We start from the raw sequence: 16458 nt of genomic DNA on the forward strand, positions 1-16458 counted from the left end.
CGGAGATCCTGAAACCAATCACCCACGAATAGTGAAGGACGATTGTATCTCACTTTTATTTCTCAATTTTAAATAAATATCATAAAAAATTTACAACAACAAGATTAAAAACAAGAAGTGTTTTATAGTGTGAGAATACGTGTAGATTTATTTTTTTCTATGTGTAACCCTTGGGCCCATGTTATCTATGGAGAAGACATTCTACTCCTCCTTTAACCACACGGCAGCCTTTGTCAACTCTAACGGGGCTGTGTGTTCACGGATGTATTTTAGACACTGTTTTCCGATAAGGGGCTCTCTGTGTTCACTCTCTTGAGGATGCTGCACATTCCGTAGGCTTATACAAACCCTTACAATTTGGTAGCTGGAGTCCTCTAGTTTCTTATTATAGGCTATTTGCTACGTTTTTTTTATATTTCTTCAGGCAGAGTCTCGCTCTGTCACCCAGGCTGGACTGCAGTGGCAGAATCTCGGCTCACTGCAACTTCCGCCTCCTAGATTCAAGCGATTCTCCTGCCTCAGCCTCTTGAGTAGCTGGCATGACAGGTGCCCACCACCAGGCATGGCTAATTTTTGTATGTTTAGCAGAGACATGGTTTCTCTAAGTTGGCCAGGGAGGTCTCGAACTCCCGACCTCCGTTGATCCACCCACCTCGGCTTCCCAAAGTGCTGGGGGACACTTGATTTTCTATAGCATTATGTTACTGGATATTTCCATACAATTGAAAATGAGGGAGGCAGAGAGACAGAGAGAGCGAACCATGAGTTGGGACTCTGGACTCTCAGGTCATGAGACAAATTGTAGATAAAACGACAAAAATCCAGAATTGACATGTTGTGGGTTTTGCTGATGAAGAACAGTTCTAAGATTGTAAATAATTGCATAATCCTTCCCTGGGTATTTAAATCATTTAAACTGGTTCTGCTGTCATACTAGAAATACAAGCATGAAACATCCTAATGGTTTATTCACAATTGCTCTGACAACGTTCATAATACCTATTAGATATTTTGCATATTACACACTAAGAAGAGTTTGAAGCACAGATAAAAACAACAAAAATACATGAAAAGTCTTTCTCGTCAGCACAGATTTTAGTCACCTCGTGTCCGGGAGGTTGGATCTGAGACGTGTTTTGAGCTGGTCATAGTGAAGGACACAAGGTGTCAGTTCTAGTGAGAACACTTTCCAGGAAGCCATTTTCCACTCTTGAATGAGCACCCGCTGCACCTCATGCAAGGTAGGAAGAGCCTGCGTACGTCACCTCCCATGATGTGGTCAGCACGTCAACTGCATGGGCAGGGCGCCAGATAACATCCTGTGCGCTGCTGAGCTGAGCTGGGGCGCGGCCGCCTTTCTGCACCGGCAGCACCATGTCGCTCATGGTCGTCTGCGTGGCGTGTGTTGGTGAGTCCCGGAAGGGAATCGAGGGAGGAAGCGCTGGGGTGGAGATCTGGGCCTGGAGGGGCAATCTGGACCTGGAGGTTGAGTTATGGGCCTGGAGTGGAGATATGATCCTGGAGTGGAGATCTGGGCCTGGAGTGGAGATATGATCCTGGAGGGGAGATCTGGACCTGGAGGTTGAGTTATGGGCCTGGAGTGGAGATATGATCCTGGAGTGGAGATCTGGGCCTGGAGTGGAGATATGGGCCTAGAGTGGAGATATGTTCCAGGAGTAGAGATTGGGTCTGGAGTGGACATAGGAGCCTGGAAGGGAGATATGGGTTTGGAGTGGAGATATGGACCTGGAGTGGAGATACGGGCCTGGAGGGGAGATATGAGCCTGGAGTGCAGATATGAGCCTGGAGAGGAGATATGGGCCTGGGGTGGAGATATGGGCCTGGAGTGGAGATATGGGCCTGGAGTGGAGATATGGACCTGGATTAGAGATAGGATCCTGGAGTAGAGACATGAGCGTGGAGTGGAGTTACGGGCCTGCAGTGGAGATACGGGTCTAGAGTGGAGATATGGGCCTGGGCTGGAGATCTGGGCCTGGAGTGGAGATAGGAGCCTGGTGTGGAAATATGTTCCTGGAGTAGAGATATGAGTCTGGAGTGGAGATATGGACCTGGAGTGGAGATCTGGGCCTGGAGGGGAGATATGAACCTGGAGGGGAGATATGGGTTTGGAGTGGAGATATGAGCCTGGAGTGCAGATATGAGCCTGGAGAGGAGATATGGGCCTGGGGTGGAGATAGGGGCCTGGAGTGGAGATAGGAGCCTGGAGGGGAGATATGAGCCTGGAGGGGAGATACGGGTTTGGAGCAGAAATATGGGCCTGGAGAGGAGATCCGGGCCTGGAGTGGAGATAGGAGCCAGGAGTGGAGATAGGGTCCTGGAGTAGAGATATGAGACTGGAGTGGAGATATGGGCCTGGAATGGAGACATGGGCCTGGAATTGTGATATGAGCCTTGAGTGGAGATATGGGCCTGGATTGGAGATATGGGCCTGGGGTGGAGATAGGATCCTGAAGTGGAGATATGAGCATGGAGAGGAGATATGAGCCTGGAGTGGAGATATGGGCCTGGGGTGGAGATAGGAGCCTGGAAAGGAGATATGCGTCTGGAGTGGAGATATGGGCCTGGAGTGGAGATATGAGCCTGGCATGGAGGGATGGGCCTGGAGTGGAGATATGAGCCTGGAGTGGAGATACAGGTCTGGAGTGGAATTATGGGCCTGGAGTGGAGATATGAGCCTGGAGGGGAGATAGGAACCTGGAGGGGAGATATGAGCCTGGAGTGGAGATATGGACCTGGGGTGGAGATAGGAGCCTGGAAGGGAGATATGGGTTTGGAGTGGAGATATGGGCCTGGAGTGCAGATATGAGCCTGGAGGGGAGATATGGGTTTGGAGCAGAGATATGGGCCTGGTGTAGAGATATCAGCATGGAGTGGACATGTGGGCCTGTTGTGTAGATCTAGGCCTGGGGTGTAGATCTGGATCAGGAGTCTGGGTCTCTGCACAGCTGAGATCTCTGCTGCGGGGGCAGGTAGGCAGTCAGGGTGAGTTTACCTTCAGCCCAGCAAGGGCCTGGCTGCCCAGACGCACAGCCCAGTGGGGGCAGCAGGGGAGGCCCTGGTTTGCCTGCAGATGGATCATCCATCATGATCTTTCTTTCCAGGGTTCTTCTTGATCCAGAGGACTTGTCCATACACGGGTGAGTCCTTCCCCAAACCTTAGGGTGTCATCTCCTCACCTAAGAGGATTTTCCTGAAACAGGAGGGAAGTCCTGTCAGACAGTCTCTCATAAACTACGAAGGGGGGACCCTGAGGTGCTCGGCTCACACTTCTGACCTCGTCCTCTCTGGCCTTTCTTACCCTTGGCTGAGTCAAGCTCTGTGAAGACCGGGGTGAGCTTGGGGTGCTCCAAGCTGAGGTGTGCAGGGAGGAAGTGGTGTCAGCGACTGAGGAAGGGAGGGAAGCAGTGCTAGGAACAGCAGGTCCTCTGAGGACAAAGGTGTAACTCACACCCTCCAGTGTTTCCATGACGGTCAGGGCTGCAGTGTGGCTGCTGTCATTCTACCAGAAGAGGTGGGGAAACCACAGCCATGACCCTGACATTCCATATCTTCTGATGGAGGATCAGTTCATGCACAGGCTGATATTCCATTCACAAAGGACATGCCCTCCATGCCGTGTCTACTTTGTGTTGTTTTATGTGAGTGATCTTGAAGTGTTAAAATGTAGTAAGAGTCCCTTATTCAGCACTTGTTCAAAGTTCTCAGCTGACACCTTTGTTGTAGGGAGATGCCATGTCTATGTGGGATGGGTCCCTCCTGTAGCCCTGGACACCCAGGTGTGGTAGGAGCCTTAGAAACATGGAAAGGGGAACAATCTTCTGAGCACACGGAGGGAGGGGCGGCTCCACATCCTCCTCTCTAAGGCGGCGCCTCCTTCTCCCCCAGGTGGTCAGGACAAGACCTTCCTGTCTGCCCGGCCCAGCGCTCTGGTGCCTCAGGGAGGACACGTAACTCTTCGGTGTCACTATCGTCGTGGGCTTTACAACTTTACCAACTTCACTCTGTACAAAGACGACAGAAGCCACGTTCCCATCTTCCCCGGCAGAATATTCCAGGAGAGCTTCCTCATTGGCCCTGTGACTCCGGCACACGCAGGGACCTACAGATGTCGGGGATCATACCCGCACTCCCCCACTGAGTGGTCGGCACTCAGTGACCCCCTGGCGATCATGGTCACAGGTCAGAGGGCTCCTGTCAGGGCTTCTCCTTGTCCCACCTCCTGAATCCCAGAGCTTCTGCTGGGGGTGTCCACCAGGGTCCCGTCACCCAGGACCTCACTGTCTTTGGGGTAAAGGGGGATTGAACACAGGGAAATGGGTGCTGTGATGGGAAGAATAACTGTCCACAATATGGCTACATTGTAATCCCTGGAGCCTGTGACTCTTTATGCTATAGGGCAGGGGACTGAAGGGGAAGATGGAGCTCAGGTTGTTGTGAGTTGACCTTGAGATGGGGAGACGGCCTGGACTGTCCCACTGGGCTCAGTGGAATCACAAGGCACCAAATGAGAGAAGGAGGAGAGGGGAGTGGGGATTAGAGCAGCGTCGTGGGAGACTGCACCAGCCACTGTGGGCTTTGAAGGTGGAGGAAGGCCACGATCCACAATGGCAGGTGGCCTCTACGGGCTGGAGAAGTCAAGAGAACTGCTCCGCTGAGTCTCCAGAGGGAACGCAGCCCTGTAGATGAATGGATTTTAGCCCAGGGAGGACTGGATCCAATTTCTGTCTCCAGAAGTGGAAGGGTCAGTGTGTTCTCTCCTGCTGCCATGTTTGGGATAATTTTCTGCCGCAGCAACAGGAAACCAACACAGGAATCAGGTCAAGGACGAGTTAGGAAACCAAACAAGGATAGCCGGGCATGGTGGGGGCACGAGTAAACCAACGACCGGATTCAATTGCTTGAATCCGGGAGGCAGAAGTTGCAGTGAGCCAAGACCACACCACTACACTCCAGCCTGGGTGAAAAAGTGACACTCTGTCTCAAAAATCAATTAATTAATCAATTAATTAAAGAAACCAAACAAGGAGAAGGTTGGCAACCCCGAGATCAGCAAGAGCAGAATGCTGATGCCACCACCAGGCTCCATCCACATAGGGAGGGGTCGATGCTCCTGGAACCAGCACCAGGAGCCACCCTGTGGAAGCTGAGGCCATGGAGAAGGCACAGGCATGGCAGGAGAGGCTCCCAATCCCCACCAGGAACAGGGAGTGTGGACACTGGTGCCTGCCTTACTGATCAGTTCATTCCTCCCGCCAGGGACTCCAGTTTGTCCAAAACAGATTGAACCAGGCTGCTAAGAGCCTGGACATGCAGCCCGCCGTGGTTCCTCTTCCACTCCGGAAAGAGATGAGTGGGAAACAGATACAACAGCCTAAGAGATGAGGCTGAGCCCAGTGGGAAGGGCGTCCGAGGCTACTAGAGACAGACGGACAGAGAAGAGGGAGGGACACAGATGGAGGGACCTGCACCAGGGGATAAAAGACAGGGAGACACAGAGAGGGAGGAAAGAGACAGACAGCCGGGAGGGGAACCCTCACTCGTTCCAGGTGCCATGGATATGATGACAAAGGGAGACGCTTTCTAAATCACAACCTCTCTTTCTAGGAGTCCACAAAAAACCTTCCCTCCTGGCCCTCCCAGGTCCCCTGGTGAAATCAGGAGAGACGGTCATCCTCCAATGTTCGTCAGATACTGTATTTGAGCACTTCTTTCTGCACAGTGAGGTGACTTTTCAGGAGCCCTTGCACCTTGTTGGAGAGCGCCATGGTGGGGGTTCCCAGGTCAACTATTCCATCAATTCCACGACGTCTGACCTTGCAGGGACCTACAGATGCTACGGTTCTGCCACTCACTCCCCCTATGTATTGTCAGCTCCCAGTGACCCCCTGGACATCGTGATCACAGGTGAGAGTGTCAGGACATTCTTCTCATTGTCACTGGGACACAGAGTGAATGATCCAGGACTTGGAAGCCCCGGGTGGTCATGAGGAAGATGAGTGTGGGATTCTTATGGAGAGAGACTGACTTGGCAAGGTCTGTACCAACAGAGACAGAGAAACAGGAGACACAAGTACAGACCAGGTGTCATAACAGAGGACAGACACAGGGGCCATACAGGGAGGTAGAAAAGAGAGAAAGAGTTAAAGGGGACACTCAGACAGACAGACATGTCCCAGAGAGAGGCGTCCTTCTGTGCTGACGCTGCTCAGAGACTTGGCACAGGTTAGAAATTTCATTTCTGTTTTACCTCCACAAAGCGTTTCTACCAGGAGAACCCAAGGACACCCATATTTCTGTCCTGAATCAGCCCCTGTGGCCTTAGGCCTTGTGGCGCCTACAGACGCCATGTTGATTCTGCCTTCCATGCAGTGAAAAGTCATCGTCCCAGGATATCATGGCCCCAGAACGCCAACCCCTGTATGCTGTGTGTACTTGGGGTCCCCAGATTGGATTCTGAGGCTCATATTCCAAATAACTACATATGATAGGATTCCTGAGAGACACAGAGAGAAATCAGGGACACCAAAAAGCAAGACCTAAACACACAGAATGATCCAGAGGAAGGAGATTGAGAGACTCACAGACACATAAAGAGAGAGGAAAGAGGGCAGAGGAGTGGAGAGAATGATGGAAGGGAGCAGAGAAATCCCTAAAATTAGGGCCCTGAGGGAGGGGCACAAGGAGAGACAAAGATGGAGATGTAGGGATCGATTGCAGAGATTTCAAAGAGAACTAGAGAGAATGAGAGGCAGAGAAAGACAGGGAGATGGAGAGAGACAGCTGAGAGATGGACAGAGAGATATAGTTAGATGATAATAGGTAGATGGTAGATAATAGATAGGTTGTAGGTACATAGATGATGATTGATGGATTGATTGATAGACAGATGATACATAGAGATAATGATGATGAAGATAGACAGATGATACATAGAGATATAGAGGCAGACAGAGAGAGAGATAGATGATACATAGATATAGGTAACACATAGGTGATTGATGGATAGATAGCTAGATAGACAATTGATAGATACAGAGATAGATAGATGATACATAAATATAGATGATAGATAGATAATTTGTAGATAGACACCAAATAGATAAATAGATCGATAGATAATAGACAGAAATATGCAGAAAGTTGTGAACAGGAGAGAAAGTGAGAAACTCAGAATTAAAGAAAAAGGAAGATCAAGTTAACAATCCAAGGAGGGTCAGAAAGAATAAAACCATGCAAAAAGGGGAAACATTCCTCGGGGTGGGGAAGTGAGGTCAGAGACCTAGAGAGACAGACAAGGCAGAAGGAGAAAATAGACATGAAGAGAGAAGGGGCTGGAGGGTGAGAGAGAGCATTAGGCCATAGAGCAGGGGAGTGAGTTCTCAGCTCAGGTGTGAGGGGAGCTGTGACAAGGAAGAACCTCCCTGAGGAAACTGCCTCTTCTCCTTCCAGGTCTATATGAGAAACCTTCTCTCTCAGCCCAGCCGGGCCCCACAGTGCAGGCAGGAGAGAATGTGACCTTGTCCTGCAGCTCCCAGACCTCGTTTGACATGTACCATCTATCCAGGGAGGGGGAGGCCAATGAACTTAGGCTCCCTGCAGTGTCAAGTGTCAATGGAACTTTCCAGGCCAACTTCCTTCTGGGCCCTGCCACCCACGAAGGGACCTACAGATGCTTCGGCTCTTACCGTGACTCTCCCTATGAGTGGTCAGACCCGAGTGACCCACTGTCCGTTTCCGTTACAGGTGAGGAAAGCCCATGTCTGTCCCATGTCTTATGACCCTAGAGCCATAATGCTGGGATTACAGACGTGAGCCACCATGCCCAGCCTCTTTTTAGTTTCTTAAGAACTTCCATACTTTTCTCCATAATGGCTGTACTCGTTTACATTCCTACCAACGGGGCACCAGGGTTCTCCTTTCTCTACTATCTTGTTTTGCCTGTATTGCAGATAAAAGCCATTTTAATGGGGTGAGATGAAAATTCATTGTGATTTTAATTTGCATTTCTCTGATGATGAGTGAAACTGAACACTTTTTCACACACATGATGGTCATTTATATGTTTTGTTTGTGGAGAAATGTCTGTTCAAGTCTTTTGCTCATTTTTTAGTTAAATTTTGTTTTATTGACTTATGTGAGCTTCTTATATTTCTAGTTATTAATCCTGTCTCAGATGCATAGTCTGCAAATATTGGCTCCCATTCTGTGGGTTGTCTCTTCACTTTGTTGTTTGCTTGTTTTGCAGTACAGAAGCTGCTTAGTTTGATGTAATCCCAATGGTCTGTTTATTGCTTTGATTATTTGTGTTTTTGAGGTTTCAAACAAAATGTCTCTTCTCAGACAAATGTCCTGAAGCACTTCCCCAATATTTTCTTCTACGTGTTTCATAGGTTCAGGCCTTAGACTCATGTATTTATTCCATTTTGATTTGGTTTTTGTGGATGATGAGACGTAGAGCTGCAGTTTCATTCGTCTGCATGGAGATAACCAGTTTTCCCCACATTGTTTATTAAAAAGACTGTCCTTTCCTGATTGTAGCCTCCTGGCACCTTTGTCAAAATGCATTGGATTGGCAGGGCGGGCATGGTGGCTCACACCTGCAGTCCCAGCACTTTCAGAGGCCAAGGTGGGTGGATCACCTGAGACGAGGAGTTTGAGGCCCGCCTGGCCAACATAGTAAAACCCTGTCTCCTCTAAAAGTACAAAAATTAGCTTAGCATTGTGGTCAGTGCCTGTAATACCACTACTCAAGAGTCTGAGGCAAAAGAATTGCTTGAACCCAGTAGACAGAGGTTGTTGGAACCAAGATTGTACCTCTGCAATCCAGCCTGAGTAACAGAGCAAGATTCCATCTCAAAAAAAAGAATGCCATTGAATGTAGATGCATGGATATATCTGTATTCTGCATTTCATTCCATTGTTCTATGCACCTTTCCTTATGCCAACGTCATGCTGTTTTGTTTACTACAGCTCTGTAACACATTTTTAAGTCAGGTAATGTGATGTTCCTGTTTTCTCTCTGTACCTTAAACTCTCAAGACAATGGGCAACACATACAAAAATTATGGAGAAGAGGATCCCAGGACTCCCAGAGCCCAGTGTTGGATAACAGAGTGTTGGCCATGAACCAACCTCAAAGATTTCCCTTGAGTAGAGGACAGGCACCCTCATTTCCTCACCTCTCTCCCGTTTCTATTCTAGGAAACCCTTCACGTAGTTGGCCTTCACCCACTGAACCAAGCTGCAAAACCAGTGAGTAAAGAATCCCTCTTATCTCTGCTTTTGGAAACCTGGGGAGGTGGAAGCCTTGGATTCAAGCCTTGGATCGGCACCTCCCAGCTCTGACTGTGGGCCTGTCTTCCACCATCTCTCTGAACTCCAGACACTCCAACAGCAAAAGGGATCTTGGCCCAGCACAGGGCTCAGTGAAGTCTCTTAATCTCTAATCTTCTGCAGCTGAGACCTCCTACAAGCTGGAAAAATGATTGCAAATCTGACATCCTTCTCAGGAAAAATGCAGTGTTCTCCCTGCATTCCTAACTGGAGGATAAATTCCTGGGGGCTTGAAAGAGGGAAGGGAAGGGAACATCTAATGAGGCCAAGGTGTTTTAGAGAAGATCCACTTGCCAAAGAATGAGCTCCTGTTGGTCATGAGGCAACCCTGGCTGACTCAGCAGAGAAAGAGCCTTGCAGTAAAGAGCCTTGCACGCACACTTCGACTCACTGACTCATTCAGCCATGGCCCCATGCTTAGGCTGTGCAGTTAGAATCCTTTTCTATTGTTGCCATAAAAAATTTCCACAAAATTGGTGGATGAAAACAAAACAGCTTTTTAATTATCTTACAGTGCTGTAGCTCAAAGGACGAAATGCTCCTCACTGGGCTAACATCAAGGTGACAGCAAGGCTGCCTTCCCTCCGAAGGTTCCAGAAGAGAATCAGCTCTTCACATGTCCCAGTTTCTAGAGGCTCCCACGGTCCTTGGCTCCTGGTCCCCTTCCTCCTTCCTCAAAACCCACAAAGACTGGTCACGTCTCACAGGGCATCACTCAGACCCTTCTTCCTTGTCCACGCCTCTTTCTCTGAACGTTCCTCTGCCTTCTTTCTCATCTTTTAAGGACTTCGGGATTATATTGCATTCACCAAGATAATCCATCATCATCTCCCTAATATCATCCAGGATACCCTCCTTTTCAGTTCAGCTGATTAGCAACCATAATTCCATCTGCAATCTTCATTCCTCCTCTCCATGTAAAATCACATATTCACAAGGTATGAAGGCTAGGACAGGGACATTTTTGGGGTGGGGTGGATTCTCCTGTCTTCCACAAATAGTAAACAGGATGCATTTGGCCTGTGCTCTTGGGACACTGACGTTGCAGATGGGTAAACGAGAGGAAAGAAAATGAATGCACAAGTGGACCTTTAGATGGCTGATCTATTGGGAAATATCTGTGCATAAAATCTATTTATTTATTTACTTATTTATTTATTTTATTTTTTATTTATTTTTATTAAGACAGAGTCTCGCTCTATCCCGTACACTGGAGTGCAGTGTCACGATCTTGGCTCACTGCAACCTCCACCTCCTGGGTTCAAGTGATTCTTCTGCCTCAGCCTCTCAAGTAGCTTGGATACAGGCACCTGCCGCCACAACTGGCTAATTCTTTTTGTAGTTTTTTGGTAGAGACGATGTTTCACCATGTGGCCCAGTCTATCCCAACTCCCAATCTAAAGTAATCCGACCACCTCAGCCTCCCAAAGTGCTCGGATTATAGGCGTGAACCACGGCACCCAACCAGAATTTAAACTAAATAACAGATAATGCTGAGTGTATGATTTCAGGTCACAGAGAAGTTCTCACTGATCAAATACTACTTGTGATTTTAATGAAAAAAATAGATCAACCCCTGGAAGACTGGCAGAAGGATTTTCCACACACAGCAATCAGCTGTGAAGGAACAAAGGTGAAAACAATCTTATGTGGAAGGAAGAGGCTCTGCCTGAAGTGCTGGGAATGAGATGGGGAGAATTACAAGACCACTGGAGAGAGAGAAGAGCACACTGGGCACACAGGAAACTAAGGAGGACAAGGAGTGTGTGTTTTATACGCACAGCCCTTGGATTCACCTCGGGCTAACTAGGAATCCCTACGTGATTTATAGTGACTGACATGAACATAAGGGAGGCCCAGGTGCATAACTGGAATCTAGGAGACTGTGGAAAAGGCAATTCCCACCTCACTGGTGAAATGTGTTGTGTATTTAGACACTAAATGAATGAAGTAGATGGATACAAGATGTCTATGTGAGGTAGAATAATTCACAGGGAGGGCTTGCCTGGTTTGATTTTTCCTAATTGTTCAATCTTCACTTCATTAATTTCTTCCTGAGATTTATTTTTCCTACATGTAAATCAGTACCTGGCAGAGGACTGATGGATACATGAGGCGTGGTGCAAAGGAAGAGACTTACTATAATATAACACGCAAGGTTGTGAACGGTGGCTCACACCTGTAACCCAGCATTTTGGGAGGCTGAGGCGGATGGATCCATTGAGGTCAGGAGTTCAAGAATAACCTGGACACTATGCTCAAACCCAAGTCTACTAAATAAACAAAAACTAGCTGGGTGTGGTGGCACATGCCTGTAATACCAGCTATTCGGGAGGCTGAAGCAGGAGAATGGCTTCCACCCGGGAGGCAGAGGTTCAGTGAGCCGAGATCACATCATTGGACTACATCCTGGGTGACACATTGAGACTCCATCTCAAAAATTAAAATACAAAACTCGTAAATGTAATATAACATACACGAATGACAAAGGCACTTCAATCCCAATTATCATTTTTCTGTTTCTCTATAGCGACTTCTTTGATCCTTTATCTTATCCATTAGAAAATCAGCCAAAAACGTCTTCCCTGTTTGCTTTCTGTGAGCCTGAGATCATATGGAAAATATGAAAGGCCCCCGAACCCACCAGCACAGATGCTGGAATAGAGAAAGTTCTCTGTTCATGGCATAAAACTTGTCTCCTCACCCAAATCCCCCACCTCACGCCTACTTCCTATCACATTAAGAGACACAGACAGACCGTGGGAAGGTAAAAACTAACATTCTTTGGAGCTCAGACCTTGGACTCGGAGACCAGCACCAGCACCATCTCCTGGTCACCTTTTATACGAATTCACAGAAGGACAGGTTGTACCGAAGCAATAGATGATGGAGGGGGTTGTCCTTCCTCCGGACTCTCAGGTAGAACAGCAGCCTAATATAGGACTCCCGAGATCACAAAAAGGAGCACGTTCTTCATGAGCTTCATCATTATTTCCTGGCTGTTGGATATATGACAGTTCTACTTCACTGTTGTGATCTTGATTTCACGTTATGCCTTTTCTTGTCAAATGTAATGTGTTTGAGTCAAGAGGGTTGTGGCCGTAGAAATTGTAAAGCACATTCACTGTGTATCGATCCCAGTCCAGTCTTCCCAGAGAAGACTCTAAACACCTCCTGTACTGCACCTGGGGCTATGCCAATTTCTATCACTCACCGTCACTCCAGGGAGACAGAACACACAGAGAACACATGACATAGGCAGGTTCATTACTAACGGATAACCAGCAAGTGACAACAGAAGCCTGCATTTCAGTGTGAGCCAGTCCCCCAAGGCTCAGAAAAGCTGCTCGGAACATATGGAGTCACCCCATTTGCACTGCAGCTGGGGGAACCCAGAAAGCAGCCCTGCCTGGGTTTTGTACCCTGGAGCCACAGGAAGCACTGAGCTAAAGCACTGCATGACGTCCTCCTCTGGGAAGAACAGGAAGACAGCCCAGGCTGTTCTGGGACGTTCCTCCTGATCTCAGGATGTTGCCGTCTTAGTCCCTTTTTGAGGCTGTGAAAGAACACTTGAGCCTGGGTAACTTCTACAGAAAAGAGAATTGGTTGTCTCACGGTTCTGCAAGGTGTACAAGAGGCAGGACACCAGCATCTATTTCTGGCTGTGGCCTCAGTCTGCTCCTACTCTGGTAGAAGAGACGGGGGCCTACATGTGCAGAGACCACCGAGATCACACAGCAAGACAGGGAGAAACGGGGTGTGATGGAGCTTCCAAGCTCTTTTTAAGAACCAACTCTCCAGAGTACTAATAGAGGGAGAACGTGCTAACCCTGTCGTGTGGGGCAGCATTAATCTATTCATGATGGATCCAGCCCCATCACCCAAACACCTCCCGATTGGCCCAACCTCCCACACTCAGGGTTAAATTTCAAAGTGAAGCTTCGGGGGGTCAAATATCCATACGATAGCAGGTGTCTCATCGGCACATTCTGTGGTTATTATGAAAACTATAACTGAGAAACCAGGAGAAAGCTGGGTCTCCCACCACGTGGGTGCTTGTCCTAAAGAGATGTTTTATGGGGTTGCCTGGCAACCAAGAAATGAGAGACAATCCTCAAAGAGGAACTGCTATGGTGAGCTTCTCATTGGATTTCCATCTTCCTCCAGGTATCACCAGACACCTGCCTATTGTGATTAGGTACTCGGTGGCCACCGTCTTCTTCACCATCCTCCTCTTCTTTCTCCTTCGTCGCTGGTGCTCCGACAAAAAGAGTAAGTCTCACGAAGCAGAGGCCAGAGACCTCAGGGCCGTGTGGGGAGGGAGGATGAGGAGGGATGGGAGCACGCAGGTGTGTGTTTCTCACCGGCAGGATGGTCTCTGGCCCAAGGCAGGAGCCACAGAGGCAGAGCTTTCTAGAGAGAGCACCAGACACCCTGTCCCTGCCTTCAGCTCACAGACCATTGCCTGATTCTCAACTGTATCCTCATGTCCCTGCAGCCACTGACATCCAGGAGAAGGTTCCATGACAGGCAGAAAGTGGGAGGCAGAATCACTGGGATGGGAACTGACAGCTCTTCATGGGATGGGCCTTGCACTCAGAGAGACAGAATGTCTGAGTCTGGCTGTTGGCAGCTGAGGGACCTCAGGCACCTACAGTCTCCCCCTGTGTGTTGGTATGTGCACATGAAATGAGGACCCAGACATGCCCTCCCAGCTCTTTTGATGACTTCCGTCTCCTACAGATGCTGCTGTAATGGACCAAGAGCCTGCTGGGGACAGAACAATGAACAGGGAGATAGTCCTCCTAAGGCCAGCCTCATGGTTATAGTCTTATTCCCTACTAGTCCTGAAGAATGTGAGTCCCCTCCCTCACTCAACATTTCCCTCTCTGCAGGACCCTGATGAACCAGACCCTCAGGAGGTGACATACGCACAGTTGGATCACTGCGTTTTCACACGGGGAAAAATCACTCGCCCTTCTCAGAGGCCCAAGACACCCCCAACAGATACCAGCGTGTACATAGAGCTTCCAGATGCTGAGCCCAGATCGTTGTCTCCAGCCCAGGAGCACCACAGACAGGCCTGAAGGGGTCTTCTAAGGAGACAACAGCCCTTTCTCAAAACCAGCTTCACAGCTCCAATGTACCAGCAGCTGGAATCTGAAATCTCGACTCTGCATCTTAGAGCATTGCTCTTCCTCACACCACAAATCTGCTGGCTCTCTCTTGCTTACCAATGTCTGCGGTTCCCACTGCCTGCTGGAGAGAAAACACACTCCTTTGCTTAGCCCACAATTTTCCATTTCACTTGACCCCTGCCCACCTCTCCAAACTAACTGACTTGCTTCCTAGTCCTACTTGAGACTGCAGTCACACTGAGGAGCTCACAATTCCAAACATACAAGAGGCTCCGTTTTAACATGGCACTTAGACACGTGCTGTTCCACCTTCCCTCATGCTGTTCCACTTCCCCTCAGATGATTTTTCAGTCTTCTGTTATCAGTAAACCTTATAAAAATTTGTTGTGATTTCTATGTTGCTCTCTCGTCTTCAAATAAACGTGACTGTCCAATTCTGTAGGTGAGTCTTTTTTTTGCCTGAATTTTCTGGTGTTATCATTACTATGTCCATATAACCCCATATGTTCTCCACTGGGTTCTCACCCCTGGAATCTGAGCTTCTGGAAGAGGTGGAGCCTGATTTGTGTCTGGGACTCCAATTTCCATCCAACGATGCAGCACGTAGGCGGTTTCAAGGATCACGAATCAGATGAACAAGTGATATTCTTACTCTCTGCAGACCTGGAAAGCTGGCAGAGCCATTCCAAGATGAAACATCTGTAGAGTCATAGGCCTTGTTGGTATCATCTCCACGGGGACACATGTCCACACATCATCTTCATACTATCAATACACAGTCGCTCCTCCAGACCTGTGGGGTTTACCGGTGTTTATTGAGCCAACTATAAATCAAAAATATTCAGAGAAAAAATCCACAAAGTATCAAAAAGCAAAACTATGTTGAATGGACACAAACGGAATGGTGTGTAGGCTGTGTCAGGAATTATAAGTAATCTAGAGATGATTTCATGTACACAGGAGGATGAGCATGGGTTATATGCAAACGCTGTGCCATTTCATGTAAGAGGCTTGAGCACCTGCAGACTGTGGTATCTGAGCCGAGATCCTGAAACCAATCACCCACGAATAGTGAAGGACGACTGTATCTCACTTTTATTTCTCAATTTTAAATATAAATCATAAAAAATTTACAATACCAAGATAAAAAACAAGAAGTGTTTTATAGTGTGAGAATACGTGTAGATTTATTTTTTTCTATGCGTAACCCTCGGGCCCATGTTATCTATTGAGAAGACATTCTGTTCCTCCTTAAACCACACGGCAGCCTTTGTCAACTCTAACGGGACTGTGTGTTCACGGATGTATTTTAGACACTGTTTTCCAATAAGGGGCTCTCTGTGTTCGCTCTCTTGAGGATGCTGCACATTCCGTAGGCTTTTACAAACCCTTACAATTTGGTAGCTGGAGTCCTCTACTTTTTTATTATAGGCTATTTGCTATGCTTTTTAAAATATTTCTTGAGGCGGAGTCTCGCTCTGTCGCCCAGGCTGGACTGCAATGGCACGATCTTGGCTCACTGCAACTTCCGCCTCCCAGGTTCAAGCGATTCTCCTGCCTCAGCCTCTTGAGTAGCTAACATTAGCTCACCACCAGGCACAGCTAATTTTTGTATTTTTAGCAGAGACATGGCTTCACTAAGTTGGCCAGGGAGGTCTCGAACTCCCGACCTCCGTTGATCCGCAAACTTCGGCTTCCCAAAGTCCTGGGGGACGCTTGATTTTCTATAGCATTATGTTACTGGATATTTCCATACAATTTAAAATGAGGGAGGCAGAGAGACAGAGAGAGAGCGAACCATGAGTTGGGGCTCTGGACTCTTGGGTCATGAGACAAATTGTAGATAAAATGACAAAAATCCAGACATGTTGTGGGTTTTGCTGATGAAGAACAGTTCTAAGATTGTAAACAATTGCATAATCCTTCCCTGGGTATTTAAATCATCTAAACTGGTTCTGCTGTCATA

The 16458-nt window shown here is 48.1% G+C and overlaps 1 pseudogene; it reads left to right on the plus strand.

Moving 5' to 3' along the window:
* Positions 1–1374: 1374 nt before the first annotated feature.
* On the plus strand, positions 1375–14644 carry LOC139360484 (killer cell immunoglobulin-like receptor 3DL1; annotated as a pseudogene).
* Positions 14645–16458: the final 1814 nt, after the last annotated feature.

This window comes from Macaca nemestrina, chromosome 20 (genome assembly GCF_043159975.1).
Source record: "Macaca nemestrina isolate mMacNem1 chromosome 20, mMacNem.hap1, whole genome shotgun sequence".
In the NCBI taxonomy this organism is placed as follows: domain Eukaryota; kingdom Metazoa; phylum Chordata; class Mammalia; order Primates; family Cercopithecidae; genus Macaca; species Macaca nemestrina.